Source organism: Canis lupus, chromosome 2 (genome assembly GCF_048164855.1).
Source record: "Canis lupus baileyi chromosome 2, mCanLup2.hap1, whole genome shotgun sequence".
Lineage (NCBI taxonomy): Eukaryota > Metazoa > Chordata > Mammalia > Carnivora > Canidae > Canis > Canis lupus.
In genome coordinates this window covers 46,365,607-46,381,316 of record NC_132839.1, presented here as the reverse complement: position 1 = coordinate 46,381,316, position 15,710 = coordinate 46,365,607, and the positions used below count along the sequence as shown (strand labels likewise).

The 15,710-nt window shown below is 38.5% G+C and overlaps 1 long non-coding RNA gene across 1 annotated transcript in view; it reads right to left on the bottom strand.

The window, feature by feature from the left end:
- Positions 1-15,710, bottom strand: part of LOC140610186 (uncharacterized) — a 64,781-nt gene that overhangs the window by 25,836 nt on the left and 23,235 nt on the right. The window contains exon 2 of the long non-coding RNA XR_012011951.1: positions 8,053-8,180. This is a non-coding gene — a long non-coding RNA (uncharacterized lncRNA). The remainder of the gene's footprint in view (positions 1-8,052; positions 8,181-15,710) is intronic.

The window sequence follows — 15,710 nt, the reverse complement described above, 5'->3', positions numbered from 1 at the left end:
GAATTAAATGAAATAATCTCTGAAGGAAACTTTATTCTGGCTTAAGTCAATTCACAGTGAAATTATATGATTTATCTATCACTGTTCCATCATTTTTTTTTTTTTAGAAACAGAAAGGAATGGTAGGAAGTAAAAAACTTTTTTCCTTCCTTCAAATTTTCCAATTTTTTTCCAAACTTTCTCCCATAAGCATAATTGGTTATATACCAGATATTTAAAATATCGTTCTTATTTTTATTTTTTTTAGAGAAAGAGAGAGAGTGTATATACACGAGAGGCTGGGAGGGGCCGAGGGAGAGGGAGAGAGAGAATCTTAAGCAGGCTCCACACACAGGGAGGAGGCCAAGGTAGAGCTTGAGTTCATGACTGTGACTGAGATCATGACCTGAGCTGAAATCAAAAGTTGGACACTTAACCGACTGAGCTACCTAGGCGTCCCTTAAAAATATCATTTTTTATTTTTTATTTATTTTTTTTTAATTTTTATTTATTTATGATAGTCACAGAGAGAGAAAGAGAGAGAGGCAGAGACATAGGCAGAGGGAGAAGCAGGCTCCATGCACAGGGAGCCCGACGTGGGATTCGATCCCGGGTCTCCAGGATCGCGCCCTGGGCCAAAGGCAGGCGCCAAACCGCTGCGCCACCCAGGGATCCCCAAAAAATATCATTTTTTAAAAGAAGAAAGACTTTGTTGCTAAGTTAATGACCACAGGTATATTTTTTTCTTATTATTAAGGAAGTGGGAAATTTGAGGAGTTGTATGGTAAGGCCAACTTAGCAGGTATCTTTTTCATTTGACAATCATCCAACTCTTACAATATAGCCAGTGAAGTTTGCCAGCATCTTGAACTCAACTAAGATGATTCATTTTCAAGTTAAACTTGGAGATAATGAAGATTCTGAGCATGCTAAAGAGACACTTTTAGGCACCACTTATGCAAAAGAATTCTCATTTATAAGAACAGTGATTGGGTAATGATTCAAAAATAATAATAATAATGCCACTTTATTGAGGATTTGCAGTGTTCTTGGGGGCTGACGCTGGAAAAAAGGTGAAGTTGTACTGATTATTTTTGAGGAAAGACAGTGTATATACATAGACAAAAGATCTTTCTATCTTCTTGAATCTAATGCTGCAGAGTCTAATTATTATTAACAATGAAATTGTGGAAGCACCTGGGTGGCTCAGTCAGTTAAGTGTCAGACTCTTGATTTCAGCTCAGGGTATGATCTCAGAGTTGTGAGACTAGGGCCCAAATTATACTCTATGCTGGACATGGAGCCTGCTTATGATTCTCTTTCCCTTTCCCTTTTACCCTCCCTTGTGGGAGTGAATAATTTTTGCTCCATCCTTCTGAGTTTTTAGCTGAGACCCCTATAATAAAAAACAGATTGACAAGAGAAAAATGAGCAGAAGTTGAGTAGCATGTATATCTCAATTACATAATGGAGATACCCAGGAAAAATGAGCAACTCAAAAAGTGACTTTAGAATTCAGGATTAAATACCATCTTGTAGGGAAAGGGGAAGGGGGAGGTTGGCCTCTTAGGGGAGAGTAAGGATTTTGGGGAAAGGTAATTTTTAGGAAAGATGAAAGGGCATTAGAAGAATAGATGGGAGGTAAGAAATTTGTGACAAAGTTTATCTGGGTGTGGTGTTGACTTCTAGTTGCCTCTCCTGTGATAAGAATCAGTCTTCCCTGATTGATGAAACTCTCAGGGAAGGGACTTATTACAATTAAGTTCCTCTTAGAGGATTTATCTTTAGGTCCATAAGGGAAGTTCAGGGAAAGCCTCTCCCTGCCTTTGCCGGTTTTCAAGTGCCTACAGCTCATGATAATCAATATATCCAAGTGGCACATTTTGGGATGACATATTCTGCTATCCTTCAGAATCCTAACATAATCCTGTTCGTCCAGTTTCTGATGACTGTCATTGAGCTCAAGCCATGGCAACAGTGCCATGAGGTTGGCCAGTGGTGACGATAGTTAGGATTTGGGCTATTGAAGGGGAACAACACATCAAGTCAATTCCAACCTTAGAAAGTAGGTGGGTGGAGTGATAGAAGGGTCTGGGGATTATTCCAAGGAAAGAATTTCCCAAATTCTAAACAAGTGGTGCCTGAGACCCTCAGAAGCAGGGTGTGTGAAACTGGCAACCATGTAGTAGACCAGGCTGAGTGCTTATTCTCTCCAACCTCCTTGCACGGGCCTGAAAAATCAGCTCAAAAGAAAATCCACAGTGGAGTAGGACCACCGACAGAGCTTCTTACATAGGTGTATTACGCCTGCCTAGGCGTATTTCCATATTAGCTTTCTCCGTCTTTGTTACAGAGGAAGTAGTGAGAGATATTTAAAAAAATTTTTTTTTTCTCTTGGTATTTAAAGTAAAGACAAAATGCAAATAACACAAAGCTTAAAGGAAATTTTGCTTATGCAATTTCCACATCACTTTCACCAAGCTAACCAACCCTGTTATTTTGGACTTAACAGAAAGTACTTGAACTTCTGGGTGGCTATCCAATTCCAACCTTCTGCCTTATGGAAGATCCTTACTAAATATTAGTGTTAGAAACTCCCTTTTCTCAGGATGGCCTTTGATAGGGAAACTGGAAAAAATGCAGGCCTAAACTGGGAAAGGCTTTTTATTTATTTTTTTTAAGCAAATAAAACCCCAGAACGGATTTTCTTTCCAAGATGTGTTTTTGTTTTATCACAATGACCTTTCTAAGAAAAGATGAAGCCAGCCTCAGGTAAAAAGAAATGGCCACATTTCATCTACAGTTAGCCTCCATGACCCCTGAACCTGGTTTTTCTATCTGCACCTCTTTTCATGCACCATTTCTCCTGGTGTCTGATAAGGGACACTCAATACTCCAGCAAGACCAGATTGGAACTTTGACTTTTATAAAATAGCTAGTAAACAAATTCTGTCCCACTTTAATTGGTGATATAATTCCCTCCACCTTTTTTTTTTAATACCAGAAAGCATTGATAAACTGGCAGAATTAATAAAAGGCAGAATGAAGGACTGTAAAATAGCGTCATGAAATCAGGCCCCATTACCAGTCGGAGATCCTCAGCTATCATGCATGATATTATATAAGTATTTGTATATAATGTATAGATATATAAATACACACAACCACCCACCTCTGCGTGTTTACACACACAAGCAATATCATCTCATCTCTCTTTTTTTTTTTTTCCCCCATCTCTAACACAAAAGTCAAGAGGTTTAGGAGCACGCACAAAAAAAGAGATTTCTAAGAGAGCAGGCGATTGGGCCGGGGTCATTCAAAAGGGTAATTATTGTTAAATGTCAGGTTAACTCTGAAGGCCTCAGCTCATCCAACTGAGAGCAGATTAGCCCAGATGGAGACATTTTCAACACGGTGCTGTCTAGCCAATCAGAGACAGCTGGGATTAGCCAAATACCTTCTCTCATCTGCTTGCTCACAGAAAGGTCAGTTTCTGCTCATTGCTTCTCTTTTAAGATGTGCTTTTTTTTATTTATGGCAGCCGTGTGCAGGAAATCAGGTCCCTTTTATCAGTGAATTAAATATTCAACATCTAAAACCCACTTTTTGAGAGTCAACTTCATTCACTTTCAAGACCACTTTTATCTTTTTTTAAGTGCTGAAGATATACCGGCGCGTGTACGCAGTGCATATTTTACCCCGGCCCTCCCGCTAAGCTGGAGGTCTGCCTGTCGTGTTTTGCGTATTTTTGAAAGCTTACTTGTTTCATTTCATGCATTTTCTTCTTTAAGGGCACCGGTTTATGTTTCCTATCATTTTCTTCATAAAAAGAAGAGGGGAAAATGAAACTAACCCTGGAGTGCTCTAAAAGATAATCTGTTTTTATGTACAGCTCTTTCTCCCCGTAAGCAACGTAAATGAGCACATGCATAAAAATCAGTGACAAAATGAACAGTAAGAAAAACAAAGATCATGGATTTGTGATACTGTGTGTGTGTGTGCATATTTGTGTGTGTGAATACCCACACACACATCCTGTAAATTATCTGTGTGTGGGGGCAGATCTATACTTGCGGACTGTATTATTTAATGTATTCATATATGAGTGTGTGTGTGTTCTTAGGAGAAATATGTGGTAGCGCTTCTATATGCCTCTTAAAATGTAGTTATTTTCCCGTTTTATAATGCAATCAGTGTGAGACACTAGAACACTCATCTTCTGAAGAATTTGTTATAAAAGCTGAATGGGAACATTGTAAGGAAACCCTTTGCCTTGTTACTAATATAAACCTGTTTTCATTATGTTCCTTTAATTCAGCCCTGCCCCAACTGGTCTTATGAAAGGAAAGATACTTTAAACAAGAAGACAAAAAGGTAAAAGGAACTCTTTAATCTGGAAAATTTACTATAATTTTACATAATATAGTTGCTTTAAACAAATATTAGAATAAGAGGCACAAAGCAATCATTAATAATGATTAGTTCCTTATAAGAGTATCTGCTGTGGTTAAGCTGCATCATGTTTCTTATTCTATTCTAAGCAATATCTCAAAAACCCCAGGACCTAGAACACACAGATCTTGGCTTTTTTTTTTTTTTTTTTTTTTTAAGATTTTATTTATTTATTTGAAAGAGAGAGTACACAAGAGCAGGGAGGGAGGGGCAGAGAGAGAAACAGATTCCCTGCTGAGCAGGGAGCCCAATGTGGGGCTGGATCCCAGAACCTCAATATCATGACCTGACTAAAGGCAGATGCTTAACCAACTGAGCCACCCAGGTGCCCCCAGATTTGGTTTTTATTCTCCAATGAAAGGAGCCAGAGCCAGAGCTCCTTGGAGAAATGCCTGATTTGAAGGCTAAGGCAAAATCCAAGATGAATCTGTAGGGTTATACTCACATTGATAGGGATATATCAAAAGAACACAGAAGTCAGTGCGAAGGGTGCTCAGTGGTCAAAACTGGAACAATTTGACAAATAAAATAAAAAAATTACAATTGAATTATAACTGAAGTATAAAATGAATATCCATGAGCCTATGTCAATATAAGTAATTTATCAAATAAATAAATAAATGAGTAATTTATCAAATAAATAAATAAATGAGGGAGCATAATTTATCAAATAAATAAATAAATGAGGGAGCATAACACTTTGTCCTTCAGAGTGAGCTGTGCATCATGACTTCCTTCCAGCAGCCCGGTAAGGAAAGGGTGGAAAATGAGTAACTTTGCAGTGGGGAAGCCTGACAAACACTACCTTAGCCTCAGCTGGGTGAACAAGGTTAATAACAGTGGTAAGGTATATTGATATGATGTGATGAGAATGGCACTTTACCTCGGTGTTCTTCCTGCCAAAAACATACAACCTGAGTCTAATGATGAGAACCAACAGCAACAAAAATCACACACATCTCAATTACAGAAAATTCTACAAATACCCAGCCAGTATTCCTCAAAACTTTCAAGGTCATCCAAAGCAAACAAAGTCTGAGAAGCTGTCACAACCAAACGAAGCCTGTGAAGACATAGCAACTAAATGTAAGATAGTATCTTGATTGAGTTCCTAGACCAGGACAAGGACAGTAGAGGGGAAAATGGGGATATCCTAATCAAATATAGTTCTTTGGTTAATAATAGTGTATCAATATTGGCTTATCAACTATGACAAATATATTGTATTAATGTAAGATGTTAATAATAGGAAAACTTGGATGTGGGATAATCTGTACTACCTTCAAAATAATTCTGACAATCTGAAGTTTCTAAAATAAAAAGTGTATTAAATGAAATTTAAGTTAATATCTTTAAAAATAAACTCAAATCATCTCAAATATTTATATATTCAGTATTCTCAAATCACTTAAATACTCAAATTGCATTGGATAGGAACAAATTCTTAGGGTTCTTAAAAGAAAAAAATAGGGTATTGAGGAGAGATCTTGAGAGCTCAAAGGAACTATGACTATGCTTTTAAAAAATCAACTTAAACTCTTAACTTCTAAGGCAAACTCTCTTAAACTCCAAATAATGCTTTTCTTCAAAAATGACCATTCTGACTGCTTCTGATCCACTTGACCCATGCTCCCATGTGTTGGTTCTTTCTCATCCCCTCCACTCTGAATTTGGACCTGATATTGGACCAATATCGGTCTTCAATCTAAAAGGCCAACCTGAGAAATAGAGTTTCTCTATGAGGAAGAGTTAATATAAATAGAAACATAATCTGTTAAATACTGGCTAATTGCCTTTTTCCAGCTTGGCACTAATAGCACAGACAGCACCATGCCAAGACACCAATTAGATCATGCATGTAACACACCAATAAAATGTTCCACCTGATTTTTCCACCATTAACTAACGCAAGTAGAAACATATTAGATTCAGCGGTTGTGAATAGTTATTTCAATGCTTTATCCATTCAGGGGTATTCATAACTTTCATGCAAAACTTCAACCAATTATTTCTCATTCTATTAATAGTAATTGTGCTTCCAGTTGCTACACATGCTTAATTACTAAGTATGTATGTCTGATGAACTGCACACATAATTTTCTAGGTATCTTCAGATTGTTGATTCTCAAGACTGGTCAAAGGAGAATACATTTTAATGTTCAAGAGACAAATGTATTTCTCACTAAATAGTAGCAGCTTTATTAGTTCTTTAACTTATATTGTGTTTTGGAAGTAAAATGCATTTGGCTGTTTTTGTTTTTTTCAGAGAAATGAGCTTTGTTGCCAATTTAACATCTAGAGATTAAACCATGTAATGACTCTGATGTTAAGAAACTTAGAGTCTTTAAGACTTTTTTTTTTAATGATGTTCAAGTAGCAATAGAAAAACAAAATCTCAGAGTAGGAGTTCACCTATATAGTTTTTATAAAAGAGCTAGTTAGTTTAGGTTCACACGAGAAACAGAAAACTCCTGAGTTTGCCCATTGCTCTCCTGTAGCAAAATAAAACCATAGAGAAATATCTCTTAAGGCAATAAAAGGAAGGTGTCTCCTAGTACAGACATATTTCAATTGTTATTGTTTTCTGAACTGACTGGATGATACTAGATAATAATGGGGATATTTTTGACAGTCTCTTATTTATGTGTCTCTGGATGGGTTTGTGTCTGAGTGTGGGTAAGCTTCAGTGTTGCACAAATCAGAGTAATACATAAGGTTAATATGGTTGAAATTAATTTGTTTACTCTCCAAATGTGTTGATTTCTAGATTCCGATAAAACAACTTTAAATTGCTCGCCCACCACAGAGAGTTATTTATATAGGAAGTATGATATAAATGCAAAAAAGGATTATAAAAATAGGATTCTGGGGGGAAAATTGGGTTCAGCTTTATTTTTTGAGCCACCCAAGTTGCAAAGTTGTTCAGCAAAATTCATATTAATTGACTGCAGAAATAATAAATGAAATATTTCAGCAGTTGAACTTTCTGGTACAAATATCACTGAAGGTAAACCCCCTTAACATGGGGATAGAATTTCTGTTGGACTTTACTGAAGATAGTATATTTTGCAATTTGGGTTTAGCATTACAATTTGTGAAACTAAAATATAATGTAAGTTTACTGATGTTTACTTGTATAGCTATGCTATTATTTTGATTTCAGAAATTCATATAAGGACAATTGCCATAAATATTTTATATCAGCCTGATGATTCTCAGATCAGATGGTACAACTCCCCAAAGGCTTATTGAGTATATACTATATACAAAACCACTTATAGGTACTGAAGAAATATAAAAACTCATTTTGTCTTGAAGAGGTTCAGGAAATCCTCTGTGTTTTTCTAGCACTTTAACAGTCACAATTTATGCATTAATTGCTTAATTAATCATGTAATAATACATTTCTACCTCTCTAGGCTATATGCTCCCAGATAGCAAAGTCAATTCCTTATTTGTAATCTCCAATGCAGAGCAGAATGTCTAGCCCTTATAAACATTTAAGATGGACTGCCAAAATATCAAAGAATGAATAAATAGGAAACTCTTCTGGTTGTGAACACAAAATACATTCTCCCTTTTTTGTTTTTTCTCACTATCAAAATACTGACAATAGTTCACCTGAAAAGCACATGTCCTTCCTTCCCACTTCCAAGTGGTTGGGGGGTTTCTTGGAAAGTTCCTCTTCTTGCTTCCAGTTTAGAAATAGAGCAACCCAGCTGGCTTGATGACCCACCAATATCCGGGAGCTGTATTATGAAAATGAAAGTCAAGCTTTAGGAATGATAAAGCAAAAACAAACAAACAAACCAAAATCACCACCAATGACATCAAAAGCATGTATGGAGCCCAGGGCCCTGAAAGTATGTTGAAGCCTCCCAGACCAGCGATGAAGAGCCTACTTCCAGACGTCTTTGGCATAATAGAAAAATAAGTTTCCATCCTATTTAAACTCCTGTTTCCTGTTCTGCTACTAGTAGTAGCTCAACAGCATTTTTTAAAGGTCTATTTATTTATTTATTTTTTGAGAGCGAGACAGAGAAAGAGCATGAGCAGGCAAGGGGTGGAGAAGGGGAGACAAGCAGACTCCTCACTGAGTGGAGAGCCCAATGTGGGTCTCAGTCCCAGGATCCAGAGATCATGATCTGAGCCAAAATCAAGATCGGTTGCTTAACCAATGGAGCCACCCAGGTGCCCCTCAACAGAAATTTTTCTAATAGATTCAAATCATTACAAGTTCCTATTGCTAAATTTTGACATATAGAATCTACAAACCAATCCCATCGAGAGCAGTATGTTACTTCTTTCTACCACAACTGAGTCTTTTATTTGGATTGAGTTAAATCAGTGATTCTCCAGTCAGGGTTTCTCCTCTACTCCTCCTTCAGGTATCTGAAAATGTGGGGAGACACAGGAGATATTTTGGTTGCCCCAGCTGGGAGTTGGGGATGTGGCTACTGGCATCCAATGGGAAGCGGCCATGAATGCTGCTCATTGTCTCACAGTGCATAGGACAGAACCCTACAACGAAAAAGTTATCTAGACCAAAACGTGAATACTGCCAAGGTTAAGAAACTCTCGGGTAAATCTTTTATTACTTAAGTTGCCTACACAGCCCACTTGACCTTTAACTATTGATTAATGTTTGATTTTCAATGTAAGCTTGTTTGTTGCCTTTGCCTACACCAAATATTGTCATGTCACTTCAAATCTTGAAGCAAAATGTATTAAATAAAAGTATATTTTACTTTGTATGTGATGAGATGGGAGGGTGTATAATATACAAAGTATTGGCCCAATGACTTTTCCCTCATAAAAGTAGAGCAGGATGAAGAAGCATGAGAAAGTGCCAAGTAATTAAATGGGTCAATGTATTATGCACAGCAGCTAAACAAATTATGTTGCAGTGTCAACTAAAGATGGTTATGCAGGTTGGTAAGCTTTTGTTTGGAAATAAAGCCATAGTTGAATTGGAAATTGAGACATTGGAATGAGATGTCTACTATGGGAAAGTGGGTAAAGTTGAAAAAAAAAAAGTCCATGGAAGAAACTCCATCTCTAAGACTTCTTCATTTTCTTGTTGGGGCCAAAAATGGAAAGAAGGAAGGGAGGAAAGGAAGAAAGGAGGAAAGAATTGTATGGAACTAAAAAAGCAATTAAATCTATTAATGATGAGTTAAAATCAACCAAAATTGAACTAAGTAAAAACAAATTAGACAAAATCCACCTGAAGTGTGAAATGACTCTGTACTGGCCAACAAAATAAAAACTCACCTAGCATTAAACAGTTAATATTTATAGGTAACTTTGTAATCATCACTATCAGCAGAAAAGAGCTACAATAATCCGATTGCTATCACTTTAACCAAAGCCTGTGTCTTAAACCTTGTAATTTCCTGCTGTCATGCTCAGCCACTTTCAACACATTTAAATTAGAAAGGACTATGCTAATTTTGCTTCATAGCCAGGGTAATTGTTGTAAGACATAATTATCTTTTTTTTTTTCAATCGTTTTATTCTCTAGTGTTGTTTAAATTCAGTCTCAGTTACCCAATGTCTTTTTAAGCCTGAGCCATTTCGAGTCCCCACCCTGCTGGAAATATTCCTTTCATCTTCCTTAGCTATAAAGAGCTTAGATGTCCTTTTCCAATGGCCATGTTATTCCTCTGTGATCTTCCTGAGGAATAGTGCGTGAGTCTAAGTTGGTGAGTTAACTCTATATTTAATTAAAAAGCGCTGCCCTTTATTTTCCTTATATTAATGCTTAACATACCATAGAATTGACTCAAGAAAAAGTAATAAAAGAATGGCAGTTGAAACATCTGAAAAGAGATTGGGGTCTGGGGGCGGGGGGGGGGGGGGCGCGGAACTCATTGTTGCTTTTAAATAGTTGAAAGAGAGAAGGGACTTATATTGATCCAGAGACGAAACTGGAACAAATGAGTAGAAATGACAGGGAAGGAGATTTGGGCTTTAAATAAGAAAGAATTTTCTATCAGTGGAAGTGGAGTGTGTCTCCTTATGAAGCAGTGAGCTCCAGACCTGGAAGTGTTCACTCTGAAGTCAGGGACCCCCAAACTGAAAGGGGAGCTGAATGGTAAGTTTCTTTCTTTGAATAGGATAAAGATTTACCCCTAATAAACTGTAAAAGTAGAGTTGATATTGATTAGATAGTCTCCAACTGCTCAAAAAGAGGAAAAAAAGAGTCATGAAGGAATAAATATTTTGCTGTCTGATTGGGTGGGTGTCTTCTCATTGTTTGGGCACTTGGGTGGGGGAGAAAAGGTGAATCTTCAAAAGCTCAAGTCATCTGAGAAATCTGTACCAGCTGAATTCATCTCTTTTATCCAGTCTCAAATTCTTCCTAATCATCTGTGATGTCCCTAACCTAAGAAATCCTGAGCTATCTTTCTCCTGACCAGGAAGCCATCAGGAGGCACTTCTGCCAGCAGTGAGAAGAGTGTCCTTAATTACATTGCTTCAAAATCCTGAACAGGTCGACTCATAGAGTGTCGTAAGTTGATTATTTATATTAATATACAATACAATCATCATGCTTTAAGCATATCCATGACAAGCCCAAGTTCTAAGTGTTAAGTTCTCTACTTTCTAAAAGGCTGACACCAGAAGAAAAGGGCAACTGAAGTCAGGTAACGTGCCCATGATATTCATGCTGAGAACTCTTAGCTGAGCCTTGTACCTCCTTCCGGGATGTGAAGAGCGACAAATGCAAGAGAGTCGCTGATTTTCACTGAGGCCTTGATTCCGTCACCTGTTTCTCTGAATATGCCAACTAGCAAAGGTATCAAAAGGGAGACCTCCACAAGGAGGTATTTCAGCTTAATCTTGAAGCCAACAGATTGGAGTATGTTATTGTCTTTCAAAACATATTAAAAACATGTTCAGGAAAGTTCCATAACCCAAAATGATATTCATTATACATATGGAGTCAGCATGCATACATAGACACTCATATGCATTTATTTAGTGCAATCTGAATCATTGGCCAACTATTTAGACAATTTAGTTGTAGTTAGTATAATTTACTTCAAAAAAATAGACATTTTCTGGAATTTTTTAAATAAGTCCCTTATGCCAGTGGATAGTAGCATATATGACACATTAATGAAGAAGGCATGCATATACTCAGGAGGCTGATTTAGAAAAGCTAAGATCAGCTTCTTTCAGGCTCTGTCATTAAAACTCCATGCAGTTCTCAGTTTCCTGACCTGTATAATGGGCTTGAGACGACTGCTTTCTACCTCTCAAGGGTGTTTTAAAAATTTATGAGATCAGTTTTCTAAAGCATTGTGAGCTTCTTGGGAAAAAGGTACTATGAAAAATAAAGCATCATTATTCATTTTGTTCTGGGACAGGACCCTTGAGGGGGTCCCTGAAAAAGAACAAATAGAGTCATTTTTACTAGAGACAAGAGAGAAATGTTCTCACATGAAATTCCAAATTCAGCGGAAAACAAGGTTGCAGAGGAACTTCTTTGAGTTCTATGTTTAAAACACTGCATTCCTGCACTATTTTCTCTCTCTGTGGTGTCCTGGGATATTATAATATCAACCCTGTAGGTAATTCTGTGTGTGTGTGTGTGTGTGTTTAAGAGAGAGAGAAAGAGAGACAGAAAGAAAAGAGAATTAAAAGCTTTTCTAAATGAACATGTTGAAGAAATTCATCTTGGCTTATTTCAATCACTGTCAAATAGCCCTTTATAACAAACTTGCTATGGTCTCACTGGTTGTGTACTTGAAATTCAAAACAAGTGCTTTGCTTTGGATGGTTTAACTGTTCCTCCTCCCCCAACCCCCCATCTCCGCCTCCTTCTCCTCTTCCTGCCTGTCCTCCACCTCTTCTCCTCCTCCTCCTTCCTCCTTCCATAAAAGGAAAAAGAAAGTTACGCAGACCACCAGGCAATCATCATTATTAGATATCATTTCTATTCATGGTAATAGGCTACAACTGTATGGAAATAAAACTTTTTTCTTTCTGTTTGACTGTACAGAAGGGGATATACAGCTTTGCAAAGGATAGTTTCAATAGGATGATTAACTTCCAATTAACTTAATGCTCATCCTCTCCCTGAGGGGAAAAAAAACAACATAAAAACCAAAAACAACCCCAAGGCTAATGCAGAGGCTTTCCACACCCCCTCATCTTTCCTGGGACCCCCTTTGGTGGACTGGCACATCCTCTTTTTCGCTTTACCTCACTATCAACTGTTTAAACTCTGAAGCCTCAATTGTAACTCACCTCTGACCTGAAATGAGGAAAAGTAACAATAAGTGTTCTTTTTATTTGACATTACAAGTACTGTACTGCCCCTTGGTTATTATCCAATCATGTAATGGAGCCCTCAGTGTTTGGTTTTCTTCCTTAATTTAAAGGATCTTAATGCTGGACAACTTGACAGCTATGAGCATGGAACTGCCCTGTTTAACCATCAGGCAGTCTGGCCTCCAGCTCCTTTCTCCCGTGGCTGAAACCATGGAGAAAAACCTGTTTTATAGGCTTTGAACGACACAGGGTCTTGCATGATATTCATAGCCATAGTCTGAGTCTGCCTGCCCCGCTCCTGCTCAGAGGGAGGAAGGTGCTTGCCTGCGTCATTCATCCTTGGCAGCTTCACAGCAGCGAGGCCCAGCCATCTGGAGGGAGCCACTTTTCTTTCCTCCTTCCCAACACTGGCCAGTCCTGTCACTGCTGTTGACAGCTCTCTCATTCTTCTCCAGCAGTGCTAGACTTTGGCAGGCATGCCAGGATTCACATGGTCTGCTATATTCCAGAATTGCAGAATGTAAAGGTTGGAATCAACCACAGGGATTATTGAATCTCTTGCTACTCAAAGTGTGGGCCTTGAACCAGCAGCATCAACAGGGCCTGGAAGCTGGTTATTGAGCTGATCCTAGGTCTTGTCCCAGACCTAGTACATTCATATTTGCTTTTTCTCAAGATCACCAGGTGATTCATAAGCACGTTCCAATTTGAGAACCACTGACCTAATTCCACATGCCTTCTGATTTAAGAATTTTATTGAATTCTTGACTGTACAAGGAAATGACCTCAAACTTTAAAAATGCTGGTTTAGTTTTTCTGGGACATAGCCTGGGCACCAGTCCCCACGTACATCTCAAATTGAGAACCGTGGATGGCTCTGAAGCAGTGAGTGGTTCTCAAAGTCTCATCCCTAAAGCGATAACATCCACATTATTCGTTAAAATGCAAATTCACAAGCCATCCCCTAGACACACCAACTCAGAAACTCTGGGATGGGAGCCCGGCAGTCTGTGTTTTAACATTTCCTCTAGGTCATTTTTTTTTTTAAGATTTTATTTATGAATTCACGAGAGACACACACAGAGAGAGGCAGGGAAATAGAGGGAGAAGCAGGCTCCTCATTAGGGACCCCAATGCAGGACTCAATCCAGGGACCCAGGATCTTGTCCTGAGCCAAAGACAGACCCTCAATGGTTGAGCCACTCAGGTGTCCCTCCTCTAGGTCATTCTGATTCAAATTCTCTAGCCAGGTTTAAATGACAGAGATGTCCCAACCCTCACCCTAAAAAATAAGTCTAGGCGTATACTGTCCTATGGTTATTTCAATGCAATTGAGTTTAAATTAAATGAAATTAAAAATTTAGTTTCTTATTTGAATTAGCCACATTTTAAGTACTCATTAGCCACAGGCAACTGGTGACCACCTAAGGGACAGCACAGATACAAAACATTTCCATCACTGCAGAAAGTTTTATTGGAGAGTGCTGATCTAGTCTTTGGACTAACGGGAGACAACATTAACAATAATGTCAAAATAAGAGTTCCCATATATTGGTTATTATGTTTCAGGTATTGAGCTGAGACATCAAATGACCAAATTATTACTTACTTATAGTTTCTGAGTCTACCAAGGACTTTAGTGAGGTGAGAGAATAAGGAAGGACACGGTAAAGAGAAGCAAGAGAGAGAGGTGTTTGCTCCATCAGTAAAATACATTACATGAGCAACTGAGTTGACTTTGAAGCAACAGAACCACTGTTGGAATACAAAGAAAATGTCACTGCACGAGAGAGAGAAACTAGTAAGATAAAGCTTCTAGAGCCTTTCGTTCTCTCCAAAATTAGAATACACTATGGAGTGCCAGAATCTAAGAGCAATTCAGTTGTCCATTTGGAATCTGTTGCCTGGATGTTTTTATAGCTTTACATCCAGGAATGAATCTTCTCCTCAGTCAATCTCCCGTAATAGATGTAACACGGGTCCCAATCAGCCTGTAACTACAGAGTGAAACTGCCCTCCCTTTTGTGCCTACTATTTTATTGCACAAAGCCTCCTGCGTAATTTCTGTCCCCACTCCTTCTGTGGGATTCCATATGACTGCCTCACAGTGTCCTGTGACAAGCCCACTCTACCCTCTTCTGCTTGCTACTTGGCTCTTCCAGCTTCTGGAAGGCAGGCAGTCCCTCGGTGCTCTCTGAGACCTAGGAGGGCTAATGGGGCAGCTATGAACATGGCAGCCTTTTCTCTGATGGAGCTTATACTCTTTACTGATTGACCCTTTTGAGACCAGAGTTCCCTGGGCACAAGCGGTCTCCTTGCTGGCCCCTGGGAAGGCAGGCACACTGCTTTCTCCAATTCCCCACATCCCCTTTTGAGACTTAACCAAACTTTACTAAGCACTCAACTAAAACCCTGGGGGTATGGGATGTACCACGCTGTAGAAGCCCACAACTATTGCTAGAAATAGTGAGCCACCTGGGCTTCTGCTGGGACACAGCTTTACCAACCCTTTGATTTTCAGTATTAACCAGCTTTGAAGCACTGAAGCTTCCCCAAAGAACAAAAGGTTAATTAAAAGGTCTCACCAAACAGACCCTCCCATTATAAATGGAGGGTCTGCCTACAAGGCAAATTCCAGTCCCCACCTAGAAAACAGAAACTGCTTGAAAGCCCTCAAGGGTACAGTTCTCCCAGCTTCCAAAACTTAAGGTTGGGTCTTCATTATATAAGCATTTTATCTTTGCCCTCCCTACTTGCCAATCTTTCCCATCTGTTTTATTTCTCCATTTCTCAATGAGAAGTAAACAGGAATACACAGAGGGAGTATCCCAGGGTGAGGCTACCTGGGGGTTCCCAGAAGAAACGTTTAAGTATTGCTTCTGCTTGAATATGAGTCAAGGCCTAAACACATTTTTGGTTTTATTTTATCTTCCTTTTTTTTTAAGATTTTATTTATTTATTCATGAGTCAGAAAGAAAGAGAAAGAAAGAGAGAGA